This window comes from Oncorhynchus mykiss, chromosome 25 (assembly GCF_057628025.1).
Source record: "Oncorhynchus mykiss isolate SJ-2025 chromosome 25, ASM5762802v1, whole genome shotgun sequence".
Lineage (NCBI taxonomy): Eukaryota > Metazoa > Chordata > Actinopteri > Salmoniformes > Salmonidae > Oncorhynchus > Oncorhynchus mykiss.
In genome coordinates, this window is record NC_143046.1 from 7,817,352 (window position 1) to 7,832,500 (window position 15,149).

Sequence of the window (15,149 nt, forward strand, 5' to 3'; positions counted from 1 at the left end):
CAGAAATGACCATCATCGTCACGCCTGGAAGAGGAGGAAGTTCTAGGACAACTGCTTGACCCCGAGTCTGACAAAATGGCCGCTGCGCTGCAGCTTATCGCAAGGCAAGGTTATTTCATCGTCATGAGATCTTCTCTGTACAGTCCCCCCAGATCCCGAAGGTACAGTGTTATACAGAGCCGTGAGTGAGCCGGATCTCCCTTCCATCGGTTAAAGGTTAAGTGAAAAGCAAAACCAGGTTTAAAAAAAAAAAACTAATGATGGTAACACCTCAACGCCTCTGTTCACAATGACCTACTGGTTGGGTGTATGTGTTGACATACATGTGGAACTGATAGATACACACACACACACACACACACACACACTCACACACACACACACACACACACACTGCGTGTTAATGTTTTTTTTAAACTTATTTCAACATAAAAAACTATTTTGTCTGTAATGTATTTTTCGTTACGAGTCAGCCGCTCCAGTAAGACTAGCTGTCTCCATTGGCGTCGGCTAATGGGAATCCTAATAAATAAAATCAAAATAACCTTTTAAGAGGTGACAGCGATTATAACTAAAAACAAAATGTTTTTAAAGGAGTTACTGTTACCTTAGAAACAGCTATTAGTATTAAAAAAAAAACTGTCACCATGAGAGACTTCACCTCACCTTGTTATAAAGAATGTTGTTATTTCAGCACTCCAGCTTTGGAGTACATCAAAGGTCTTGGAGTACATCAAAGGTCTTGGAGTACATCAGGGTCTTGGAGTACATCAAAGGTCTTGGAGTACATCAGGGTCTTGGAGTACATCAAAGGTCTTGGAGTACATCAAAGGTCTTGGAGTACATCAAATGTCTTGGAGTACATCAAATGTCTTGGAGTACATCAAAGGTCTTGGAGTACATCAGGGTCTTGGAGTACATCAAAGGTCTTGGAGTACATCAGGGTCTTGGAGTACATCAAAGGTCTTGGAGTACATCAAGGTTTTGGAGTACATCAGGGTCTTGGAGTACATCAAAGGCCTTGGAGTACATCAGGGTCTTGGAGTACATCAGTGTCTTGGAGTACGTCAGGGTCTTGGAGTACATCAAAGGTCTTGGAGTACATCAGGGTCTTGGAGTACATCAAAGGTCTTGGAGTACATCAGGGTCTTGGAGTACATCAAAGGTCTTGGAGTACATCAAGGTTTTGGAGTACATCAGGGTCTTGGAGTACATCAAAGGCCTTGGAGTACATCAGGGTCTTGGAGTACATCAGTGTCTTGGAGTACGTCAGGGTCTTGGAGTACATCAGTGTCTTGGAGTACGTCAGGGTCTTGGAGTACATCAAAGGTCTTGGAGTACATCAAAGGTCTTGGAGTACATCAAGGTTTTGGAGTACATCAGGGTCTTGGAGTACATCAAAGGCCTTGGAGTACATCAGGGTCTTGGAGTACATCAGTGTCTTGGAGTACGTCAGGGTCTTGGAGTACATCAGTGTCTTGGAGTACGTCAGGGTCTTGGAGTACATCAGGGTCTTGGAGTACATCAAAGGTCTTGGAGTACGTCAGGGTCTTGGAGTACGTCAGGGTCTTGGAGTACATCAGGGTCTTGGAGTACGTCAGGGTCTTGGAGTACGTCAGGGTCTTGGAGTACATCAAAGGTCTTGGAGTACATCAAAGGTCTTGGAGTACATCAAAGAACTGCAAGTGGCTGCAGGTTATCAGTCCTCACCTGTCTGTTGAGGAGTTATTTATCTCCCGGCCTGTTCCCAACGAGATCTTTCATTTCAGCTATATTCTCTCCCAGTCTATTCCCAGTGAAGTCTTTAAATTGAAGGGTTGGTGATTTAAGTAGAGGGAGACAGGGTCACCTATTACAGAGATATAGATCACTAGTCAGAGGGAGACAGGGTCACCTATACAGAGATATAGATCACTAGTCAGAGGGAGACAGGGTCACCTATACAGAGATATAGGTCACTAGTGAGGAAGGATCTCTGTGTTATGGAGACCTACAGTTTAGCTGTTCATTCAGAGCATCAGATTAAATTATAGAAGAAACTGTCCATAAAAAGTGTTTGTCTTCCCTCCACTTCCCCCGTGTCTCCCAACTGGTGTCCTTCTCCTCTGCCCACATACAGATATGGCTCAGCAGCAATCTGTTCCTCTTGTATTCATAATTAATGAGTTAGCTATGCGACCAACTTGGCCGTGAAGAGAACGTGTTAAAACAAACTGTTAAAAGCTCATTATCAATGTAAAAAATGAATTGACTTATGGATGCTAGTTGCTAGCTATTCTCTGGTGTGATGTTTGTGTGAAACGCTTGGTTATTCTGAAGAGAAGCATAGTATACCTTGTTTTGGGTAATGCTAAGGCACTACGCTAATGAAAATAGGGTGTCTGTGTGTGTGTGTGTGTGTGTGTGTGTGTGTGTGTGTGTGTGTGTGTGTGTGTGTGTGTGTGTGTGTGTGTCTGTGTCTGTCTGTCTGTGTGTATGTTTGTGTGTTTCTGTTTCTTCCCAGAAGCCTCCCTGCTAGGAGGAGATAGGAGAGTGCTTTGTATCTGTTCTGTAACACTTCATGCAGGGAGAAAGGAGGGAGAAACACAGCTCACTAATAATGCATCACAACAACAGAGGGCTGACTGGCTGCATGGGGCTCTATACAGTTCTGGTGTGACCTGGATTTTTCTGTTGTTGCTGCGTTGCATACAGTTATCTCTCTCTCCAAGATGATATGATCAAAACCAGGACTGTGAATCTGCCGGTGGGTTCTATAGTAACGGCATAGCAACGCTGCCTTCAGCTATATCTGCCTTCAACTATATCTGCCTTCAGCTATATCTGTTTTCAGCTATATCTGCCTTCAACTATATCTGCCTTCAACTATATCTGTCTTCAACTATATATGCCTTCAGCTATATCTGTCTTCAACTATATCTGTCTTTATCTGCCTTCAACTATATCTGTCTTCAGCTATATCTGCCTTCAGCTATATCTGCCTTCAGCTATATCTGCCTTCAACTATATCTGCCTTCAGCTATATCTGCCTTCAACTATATCTGCCTTCAACTATATCTGTCTTCAACTATATCTGCCTTCAGCTATATCTGCCTTCAGCTATATCTGCCTTCAGCTATATCTGCCTTCAACTATATCTGCCTTCAGCTATATCTGTCTTCAGCTATATCTGCCTTCAGCTATATCTGCCTTCAGCTATATCTGCCTTCAACTATATCTGCCTTCAGCTATATCTGCCTTCAACTATATCTGCCTTCAGCTATATCTGCCTTCAGCTATATCTGCCTTCAACTATATCTGCCTTCAACTATATCTGCCTTCAGCTATATCTGCCTTCAACTATATCTGGCTTCAGCTATATCTGCCTTCAGCTATATCTGCCTTCAGCTATATCTGGCTTCAGCTTTATCTGCCTTCAACTATATCTGTCTTCAGCTATATCTGTCTTCAGCTATATCTGCCTTCAACTATATCTGCCTTCAGGTATAGTTTGACAGATACCCTCATTTATAAGCTGATGAGTGTTTTTCTCCAGAGCTGTTTATTTTCTCTGTTTTTTTTCTTTAACAATAGTTTGAATGTATCTTGGTTTTGTCTGTGTGTTTAGCTTAGATTGTGTTAGTAGTATAATCGACTTGGTGATGTGTACAGTACGCTGGGTGTTTAGTTGACATATGCCACAGCCATCCATATTTTAACAGATCTCATTGGTCTTTTTGCTGGGGAGTGCAGGACAGGACAGGGAGGTCTCTAGTGACTTGTGGATGTGCACTTAGCCACTTTCTATATTCTGAATCCTGTTTAATCTGTCAGGCTGGAGGAGAGACCAGCACTAATCACTGCTGTGACAAACATCAGCCTCTCACCATGAATCCTTCACTCCTCTTCGGCTCCTCCCCGTTCTGCTCGCGTTAAAAGGCCCAGTCCGCAATTTAAAAAACAACTAAACAAAACAGCAGCTCCCCCACTTATTTTCTTGCTATATAAATCAATTGGTATACATCATTGATTTAAATGATCAAGAACGGCTTTAAATAATCACAGAGTGGGCATTTAAAAGAACCCAGGCCCTCATTCTGTTATCTGGGGTTGCGTGCTGTTTCCTTTGTACTCTCTTTCACCTTTTATATAGTCTTTCAGCACTTCACACAACACAGTGGGTTACCAGGTGTCCCCCCCCCCCTCCCCCTCTGTCTCCCTGTGTGTGAGTAGATATCAGTGTTTTCACTGAGACGTGTTGCTACTGCTGTTGTGGTTTAATGAGAGAGCTGAGATCATCAATAAAACATGATACACCCCAGCCAGCGGGTCTGTGTGTGTGTGTGTGTGTGTGTGTGTGTGTGTGTGTGTGTGTGTGTGTGTGTGTGTGTGTGTGTGTGTGTGTGTGTGTGTGTGTGTGTGTGTGTGTGTGTGTGTGTGCGTGTGTGCGTGCGTGTTTGTATGTGTACATGCGCAATTGCAGGCATGTAAGAGAGAGAGTGTGTGTACATGCGTGTGTGCGTGTTTGTATGTGTACATGCGCAATTGCAGGCATGTGTGAGAGAGAGAGAGAGAGTGTGTGTGTGTGTGTGTGTGTGTGTGTGTGTGTGTGTGTGTGTGTGTGTAGGCATATAAGAGAGAGACCTTGCTGGAGAAAATATGAGAGAACATGATGATAGAGATATAGAGTGATGAGAGGACAGACAGACAGACAGACAGACGGGCGGGCGGGCGGGCGGACGGGCGGGCGGGCGGGCGGGCGGGCAGACAGACAGACAGGCAGACAGGCAAGCAGGCAGACCGACAGACAGTATTAGGCCCCCGACAACAACAAAAAATATTGATGACCGAAAGACGTCTGTTCTTTCGACCAATCGTTTGGTTGAAATTTTTAAACATTTTTAATAAAATCAACGATATATGCCACAAGAGAACGGGGGTTGTGGTAATGACTGGAGCGGAATCAGTGGAATGGTATGAAATACATCATACACATGGTTTCCATGGTTTCCATGTGTTTGATGACATTCCATTTGCTTCGTTCCAGACGTTATTATGAGCCGTCCTCCCCTCAGCAGCCTTCACTGATACATGCATTGAGCTTGTCTGATGCTTTAAGCACACTGTTTGAAGAAATAAGACACAAATGACTCAAGAGGGAGCCAGAGATCAAGATAACCAGAAGAGAAAAGCCTTACCCGGACCGGATCATCCTCGTCCTGCTCCTGCTGGCTTTCACACATTCTGCCGTTACTCTCCTGAAGTTGCCTGTAATAGGCTACACGAGGAGTCGGCAACTTTTCTCATGTTGAATGCCGATGTTTCTTACCATTTCTACCCGATCTGCGTGCCAGTTATGATTTTCATATGCACATTTCCGTGGAACAATTTAATTTAAATTTATAATAACGTTTTCAGTATTTTCAAAATCGTTTTCATGTGGTTAATCAAAATTCTATCCAAATCTAAAGGAAAATGACACAAACCTAAAAAGTTACTTCTATTGTCATTACCAACTGTGTTTTTTTTATTTTAATTTTACCTTACTAGGCAATTCAGTTAAGAACAAATTCTTATTTTCAATGACGGCCTAGGAACAGTGGGTTAACTGCCTGTTCAGGGGCAGAACGACAGATTTGTACCTTGTCAGCTCGGGGATTCGAACTTGCAACCTTCCGGTTACTAGTCCAACGCTCTAACCACCTGCCGCCCCGTGTAAAGCCTATAAATAAAACAAAGCAGATAGAAAATATCCTGATAAAAATAAATATCCTATAAATCACATTGGCCACACATGGCCTGTCTGCACCCAACTTGAAACATTGTATCAACTATTAACTTTGATAAGGCTTGAATCTTTCACTAGCAAACTTGCAACATTGTATAAAATATTCTGCCAGTGAATTTGGGACAGACACAGCTGTGGGCTATTTGCGCAAGAGATAAGAAGCAATAAAGTAGGCCTAATTTATGATGTTTCCACTGGATCAGAGCCTGACATTTAACCTTGAGTGGTTATGGAAAGGAAGAGACCTGGAAAGATTGTCCAAATACATTGAGGAACTATTGTCATTCTCAATGGATGTAAAAACACACTTTGTTTGCTTGATGTTGGAGGTGAAGGAAACTATTACATTGAGAAGCTTCACAGCTCATTAGTGGTGGTATGTTAAGCCAATCAGAAATACTATCAGATCCCCAAATGGGCACATTTATATGTCTACATTTGCGAGCAGGCCAGGTAGCCTATAGGCCTACTTCTATGTGTAAATCAGGCAAGGTAGCCTATAGGCCTACTTCTATGTGTAAATCAGGCCAGGTAGCCTATAGTCCTACTTCTATGTGTAAATCAGGCCAGGTAGCCTATAGGCCTACTTCTATGTGTAAATCAGGCCAGGTAACCTATATGCCTACTTCTATGTGTAAATCAGGCCAGGTAACCTATAGGCCTACTTCTATGTGTAAATCAGGCCAGGTAGCCTATAGGCCTACTTCTATGTGTACATCAGGCCAGGTAGCCTATAGTCCTACTTCTATGTGTAAATCAGGCCAGGTAGCCTATAGGCCCACTTTTATGTGTAAATCAGGCCAGCTAACCTATAGGACTACTTTTATGTGTAAATCAGGCCAGGTAGCCTATATGCCTACTTCTATGTGTAAATCAGGCCAGGTAGCCTATAGTCCTGCTAATATGTGTAAATCAGGCCAGGTAGCCTGTAGACCTACTTATATGTGTAAATCAGGCCAGGTAGCCTATAGTCCTACTTCTATGTGTAAATCAGGCCAGGTAACCTATAGGCCTTCTTCTATGTGTAAATCAGGCCAGGTAACCTATAGGCCTACTTCCATGTGTAAATCAGGCCAGGTAGCCTATAGTCCTACATATATGTTTAAATCAGGCCAGGTAACCTATAGTCCTACTTCTATGTGTAATCAGGTGCACGTCCTTACTCCAACATTGATTGGAGAGCTCCAAACAAAAGACACTGACGAAAATGACAAAATTCATAAATGGAATGAAATAAATCAAAACTTGTTTCTCACAAGTGTAGCATAGGTTGTGCTCTCTGCAAACAATGTGTCTACTCCTACGATGAGAATGATAAAGACTGGAATAATAAAATATTGAATGCATTAACAGACATTACTGTAACCAAACAAACATTGTAGATTAGAAATTATAGGAATTAACAGTAAATGTGCCACTGGTAATATAAATAATTGATATTGATATACACTAACAATCAAACGCAAACAATTCCCACAATGAAATTATGAAACAATGAATGTGCGCAAATTGGCAGGAGAGGGCGCTTTCTGGAGAGAGAAGTGCATTGTGCATTTTAGCCACACTCCCCTTCTCCTTGACTGTGCTATCCCTGCAGCCTCCACAATGGATTAGTCTCAGTCTCCACAATGGATTAGACTCAGCCTCCACAATGGATTAGACTCAGCCTCCACAATGGACTAGACTCAGCCTCCGCAATGGATTAGTCTCAGCCTCCACAATGGATTAGACTCAGCCTCCACAATGGATTAGACTCAGCCTCCACAATGGACTAGACTCAGCCTCCGCAATGGATTAGACTCAGCCTCCGCAATGGATTAGACTCAGCCTCCGCAATGGATTAGACTCAGCCTCCGCAATGGATTAGACTCAGCCTCCGCAATGGATTAGACTCAGCCTCCGCAATGATTAGACTCAGCCTCCACAATGGATTAGACTCAGCCTCCACAATGGACTAGACACAGCCTCCACAATGGACTAGACTCAGCCTCCACAATGGACTAGACTCAGCCTCCACAATGGATTAGACTCAGCCTCCACAATGGATTAGACTCAGCCTCCACAATGGACTAGACTCAGCCTCCGCAATGGACTAGACTCAACCTCCACAATGGATTAGACTCAGCCTCCACAATGGATTAGACTCAGCCTCCACAATGGACTAGACTCAGCCTCCACAATGGACTAGACTCAGCCTCCACAATGGATTAGACTCAGCCTCCGCAATGGATTAGACTCAGCCTCCACAATGGATTAGACTCAGCCTCCGCAATGGATTAGACTCAGGCTCCGCAATGGATTAGACTCAGCCTCCGCAATGGATTAGACTCAGCCTCCACAATGGACTAGACTCAGCCTCCACAATGGATTAGACTCAGCCTCCGCAATGGATTAGACTCAGCCTCCGCAATGGATTAGACTCAGCCTCCGCAATGGATTAGACTCAGGCTCCGCAATGGATTAGACTCAGCCTCCACAATGGACTAGACTCAGCCTCCACAATGGACTAGACTCAGCCTCCACAATGGATTAGACTCAGCCTCCGCAATGGATTAGACTCAGCCTCCACAATGGATTAGACTCAGCCTCCGCAATGGATTAGACTCAGCCTCCGCAATGGATTAGACTCAGCCTCCGCAATGGATTAGACTCAGCCTCCGCAATGGATTAGACTCAGCCTCCGCAATGGATTAGACTCAGCCTCCACAATGGATTAGACTCAGCCTCCACAATGGATTAGACTCAGCCTCCAAAATGGACTAGACTCAGCCTCCACAATGGACTAGACTCAGCCTCCACAATGGACTAGACTCAGCCTCCACAATGGATTAGACTCAGCCTCCACAATGGATTAGACTCAGCCTGCACAATGGACTAGACTCAGCCTCCGCAATGGACTAGACTCAGCCTCCACAATGGATTAGACTCAGCCTCCACAATGGATTAGACTCAGCCTCCACAATGGATTAGACTCAGCCTCCACAATGGACTAGACTCAGCCTCCACAATGGACTAGACTCAGCCTCCACAATGGATTAGACTCAGCCTCCGCAATGGATTAGACTCAGCCTCCACAATGGATTAGACTCAGCCTCCGCAATGGATTAGACTCAGCCTCCGCAATGGATTAGACTCAGCCACCGCAATGGATTAGACTCAGCCTCCACAATGGACTAGACTCAGCCTCCACAATGGATTAGACTCAGCCTCCACAATGGATTAGACTCAGCCTCCACAATGGACTAGACTCAGCCTCCACAATGGACTAGACTCAGCCTCCACAATAGATTAGACTCAGCCTCTGCAATGGATTAGACTCAGCCTCCACAATGGACTAGACTCAGCCTCCGCAATGGATTAGACTCAGCCTCCACAATGGATTAGACTCAGCCTCCGCAATGGATTAGACTCAGCCTCCACAATGGACTAGACTCAGCCTCCACAATAGATTAGACTCAGCCTCCACAATGGATTAGACTCAGCCTCCACAATGGATTAGACTCAGCCTCCACAATGGACTAGACTCAGCCTCCGCAATGGACTAGACTCAGCCTCCACAATGGATTAGACTCAGCCTCCACAATGGATTAGACTCAGCCTCCACAATGGATTAGACTCAGCCTCCACAATGGACTAGACTCAGCCTCCACAATGGACTAGACTCAGCCTCCACAATGGATTAGACTCAGCCTCCGCAATGGATTAGACTCAGCCTCCACAATGGATTAGACTCAGCCTCCGCAATGGATTAGACTCAGCCTCCGCAATGGATTAGACTCAGCCTCCGCAATGGATTAGACTCAGCCTCCACAATGGACTAGACTCAGCCTCCACAATGGATTAGACTCAGCCTCCACAATGGATTAGACTCAGCCTCCACAATGGACTAGACTCAGCCTCCACAATGGACTAGACTCAGCCTCCACAATAGATTAGACTCAGCCTCTGCAATGGATTAGACTCAGCCTCCACAATGGACTAGACTCAGCCTCCGCAATGGATTAGACTCAGCCTCCACAATGGATTAGACTCAGCCTCCGCAATGGATTAGACTCAGCCTCCACAATGGACTAGACTCAGCCTCCACAATAGATTAGACTCAGCCTCCACAATGGATTAGACTCAGCCTCCACAATGGATTAGACTCAGCCTCCACAATGGACTAGACTCAGCCTCCACAATGGATTAGACTCAGCCTCCGCAATGGACTAGACTCAGCCTCCACAATGGATTAGACTCAGCCTCCGCAATGGATTAGACTCAGCCTCCGCAATGGATTAGACTCAGCCTCCGCAATGAATTAGACTCATCCTCCACAATGGATTAGACTCAGCCTCCGCAATGGTTTAGACTCAGCCTCCACAATGGATTAGACTCAGCCTCCTCAATGGATTAGACTCAGCCTCCACAATGGATTAGACTCAGCCTCCACAATGGATTAGACTCAGCCTCCACAATGGATTAGACTCAGCCTCCACAATGGATTAGACTCAGCCTCCACAATGGACTAGACTCAGCCTCCACAATGGATTAGACTCAGCCTCCGCAATGGATTAGACTCAGCCTCCGCAATGGATTAGACTCAGCCTCCGCAATGGATTAGACTCAGCCTCCGCAATGGATTAGACTCAGCCTCCGTAATGGATTAGACTCAGCCTCCACAATGGATTAGACTCAGCCTCCGCAATGGATTACACTCAGCCTCCACAATGGATTAGACTCAGCCTCCACAATGGATTAGACTCAGCCTCCGCAATGGATTAGACTCAGCCTCCACAATGGATTAGACTCAGCCTCTGGAATAAAGGTTGAGACTAAATTCAATTGATTGGACATGATTTGGAAAGGCACACACCTGTCTATATAAGGTCCCACAGTTGACAGTGGATGTCAGAACAAAAACCAAGCCATGATGTCGAAGGAATTGTACGAGCTCTGAGACAGGAATGCTCCCCATCCAACCTGACAGAGCTTGAGAGGATCTGCAGAGAAGAATGGAAATACAGGTGTGCCAAGCTTGTAGCGTCATACCCAAGAAGACTCCAGGCTGTAATCGCTGCCAAAGGTTGTTCAACAAAGTACTGAGTAAAGAGTCTGAATACTTACAGTTGAAGTCAGAAGTTTACATACACCTTAGCCAAATACATTTACAGTTTTTCACAATTCCTGACATTTAATCCTAGTACAAATTCCCTGTTTTAGGTCAGTTAGGATCACCACTTTATTTTAAGAATGTGAAATGTCAGAATAGTAGAGAGAATTATTTATTTCAGCTTTTATTTATTTTGTCACATTCCAAGTGGGTCAGAACTTAACATACACTCAATTAGTATTTGGTAGCATTGCCTTTAAATTGTTTAACTTGGGTCAAACATTTCAGGTAGCCTTCCACAAGCTTCCCACAATAAGTTGGGTGAATTTTGGCCCACTCCTCCTGACAGAGCTGGTATAACTGAGTCAGGTTTGTAGGCCTCCTTGCTCGCACATGCTTTTTCAGTTCTGCTCACAAATGTTCTATAGGACTGAGGTCAGGGCTATGTGATGGCCACTCCAATACCTTGACTTTGTTGTCCTTAAGCCATTTTGCCACAACTTTGGAAGTATGCTTGGGGTCATTGTCCATTTGGAAGAGACCCATTTGTGACCAAGCTTTAACTTCCTGATTGATGTCTTAAGATGTTGCTTCAATATATCTACATAATTTGCCATATATTTTGTAAAGTGCACCAGTCCCTCCTGCAGCAAAGCACCCCCACAACATTTTTATTTATTTATTTATTTTACCTTTATTTAACCAGGTAGGCAAGTTGAGAACAAGTTCTCATTTACAATTGCGACCTGGCCAAGATAAAGCAAAGCAGTTCGACAGATACAATGACACAGAGTTACACATGGAGTAAAACAAACATACAGTCAATAATACAGTATAAACAAATCTATATACAATGTGAGCAAATGAGGTGAGATAAGGGAGGTAAAGGCAAAAAGGCCATGGTGGCAAAGTAAATACAATATAGCAAGTAAAACACTGGAATGGTAGTTTTGCAATGGAAGAATGTGCAAAGTAGAAATAAAAATAATGGGGTGTAAAGGAGCAAAATAAATAAATTAATTAAATCGACAGATACAATGACACAGAGTTACACATGGAGTAAAACAAACATACAGTCAATAATACAGTATAAACAAATCTATATACAATGTGAGCAAATGAGGTGAGATAAGGGAGGTAAAGGCAAAAAGGCCATGGTGGCAAAGTAAATACAATATAGCAAGTAAAACACTGGAATGGTAGTTTTGCAATGGAAGAATGTGCAAAGTAGAAATAAAAATAATGGGGTGTAAAGGAGCAAAATAAATAAATTAATTAAATACAGTTGGGAAAGAGGTAGTTGTTTGGGCTAAATTATAGGTGGGCTATGTACAGGTGCAGTAATCTGTGAGCTGCTCTGACAGTTGGTGCTTAAAGCTAGTGAGGGAGATAAGTGTTTCCAGTTTCAGAGATTTTTGTAGTTCGTTCCAGTCATTGGCAGCAGAGAACTGGAAAGAGAGGCGGCCAAAGAAAGAATTGGTTTTGGGGGTGACTAGAGAGATATACCTGCTATACCTAACATGATGCTGTCACCCCGTGCTTCACTGTTGGGATGGTGTTATTCGGCTTGAAACCTCCCCCTTTTTCCTCCAAACATAACGATGGTCATTGTGGCCAAACAGTTCTATTTTTGTTTCATCAGACCAGAGGACATTTCTTCAAAAAGTACGATCTTTGTTCCCATGTGCATTTGCAAACCGTAGTCAGTTTTTTTATGGCTTTTTTTGGAGCAGTGGCTGCTTCCTTGCTGAGCGGCGTTTCAGGTTATGTCGATATAGGACTTGTTTTACTGTGGATATAGATATTTTTGTACCTGTTTCCTCCAGCATCTTCACAAGTTCGTTTGCTGCTGTTCTGGGATTGATTTGCACTTTTCGCACCAAAGTACATTCATCTCGAGGAGACAGAATGCGTCTCCTTCCTGAGCGGTATGATGGCTGCGTGGTCCCATGGTGTTTATACTTGCGTACTATTGTTTGTACAGATGAACGTGGTACCTTCAGGTGTTTGTAATTTGCTCCCAGGGATGAACCAGACTTCTGGAGGTCTACAATTGTTTTTCTGAGGACTTGGCTGATTTCTTTTGATTTGCCCATGATGTCAAGCAAAGAGGCACTGAGTTTGAAGGTAGGCCTTGAAATACATCCACAGGTACACCTCCAATTGACTCAAATGATGTCAATTAGCCTATCAGAAGCTTCTAAAGCTATGACATCATTTTCTGGAATTTTCCAAGCTGTTTAAAGGCGCAGTCAATTTACTGTATGTAATCATTCTAACCCACTAGAATTGTGATGCAGTGAATTTTAGTGAAATAATCTGTCTGTAAACAATTGTTGGAAAAATGAATTGTGTCATGCACAAAGTAGATGTCCTAACTGACTTGCCAAAACTATAGTTTGTTAACAAGAAATGTGTGGAGTGTTTGAAAAAGTTTTAATGACTCCAACCTAAGTGTATGTAAACTTCCGACTTCAACTGTGTGTAAATGTGATATTTCAGTTTTTTATTTTGAATAAATTAGCAAACTTAAAAACCTGTTTTTCCTTTGTCATTATGGGGTACTGTGTGTAGATTGATGAGGAAAAAATACAATTGAATCAATTGTAGAATAACGCTGTAACGTAACAAAATGTGGAAAAAGCCATGGGGTCTGAATACTTTCTGAATGCACTGTATCCCTGGTTCAGATGATAATGTATCCCTGGTTCAGATGATAATGTATCCCTGGTTCAGATGATAATGTATCTCTGGTTCAGATGACAATGTATCCCTGGTTCAGATGATAATGTATCCCTGGTTCAGATGATAATGTATCCCCGGTTCGGATGATAATGTATCCCCGGTTCAAATGATAATGTATCCCCGGTTCAGATGATAATGTATCCCCGGTTCAGATGATAATGTATCCCTGGTTCAGATGATAATGTATATCTGGTTCAGATGACAATGTATCCCTGGTTCAGATGATAATGCATCCCTGGTTCAGACAATAATGCATCCCTGGTTCAGATGATAATATATCTCTGGTTCAGATGGTAATGATGTATCTCTGGTTCACATGATAATTTATCTCTGGTTCAGATGATAATGCATCCCTGGTTCTGATGATAATGATGTATCCCTGGTTCAGATGATAATGATGTATCCCTGGTTCAGATGATAATGTATCTCTGATTCAGATGATAATGATGTATCCCTGGTTCAGATGATAATGTATCTCTGATTCAGATGATAATGATGTATCCCTGGTTCAGATGATAATGTATCTCTGGTTCAGATTATAATGATGTATCTCTGGTTCACATGATAATGTATCCCCGGTTCGGATGATAATGTATCCCCGGTTCAAATGATAATGTATCCCCGGTTCAGATGATAATGTATCCCCGGTTCAGATGATAATGTATCTCTGGTTCACATGATAATTTATCTCTGGTTCAGATGATAATGCATCCCTGGTTCTGATGATAATGATGTATCCCTGGTTCAGATGATAATGATGTATCCCTGGTTCAGATGATAATGTATCTCTGATTCAGATGATAATGATGTATCCCTGGTTCAGATGATAATGTATCTCTGATTCAGATGATAATGATGTATCCCTGGTTCAGATGATAATGTATCTCTGGTTCAGATTATAATGATGTATCTCTGGTTCACATGATAATGTATCCCTGGTTCAGATGATGATAATGTATCCCTGGTTCCAGATGATAATGTATCCCTGGTTCAGATGATGATAATGTATCCCTGGTTCAGATGGTGATAATGTATCCCTGGTTCCAGATGATAATGTATCCCTGGTTCAGATGGTAATGTATCCCTGGTTCAGATGATGATAATGTATCCCTGGTTCAGATGATGATAATGTATCCCTGGTTCCAGATGATAATGTATCCCTGGTTCAGATGATAATGTATCCCTGGTTCGGTGTTTCAGTAGGGTGTAGGCCGTAGGATGAGATTTGGTGACACGGGGAGTATGAGAAGATTATTCTGTCTCGTGGATCTGCGTGGTGAATCCGTCATGTTGCTGTGCAGTGATCCACAGTTATGTTGGAGCATTGCGTCCATCCTTGTTGACTACCGACCTCCGTTAATAAGATGCCTCTTATGGAATTAATGGGGTTTGTGTGTGTGTGTGTGTGTGTTTGTGTGTGTGTGTGTGTGTTTGTGATTAACACATTTAAGTGGATCTAACTGCTATAATGAGCTTTGTGGAGTGATGATCAGTGTTCGGAGGTGTTATGTATCCCCGGTGAACAGTTTTAGACTCTGCAGTTTG

General features: G+C 43.1%; 1 protein-coding gene across 5 annotated transcripts in view; it reads left to right on the top strand.

Annotated features, from left to right (window-relative positions):
* LOC110504507 (E3 ubiquitin-protein ligase MID2) overlaps window positions 1–15,149 on the top strand; it is a 247,304-nt gene that overhangs the window by 185,669 nt on the left and 46,486 nt on the right. The gene's annotated exons all lie outside the window — the stretch shown is intronic.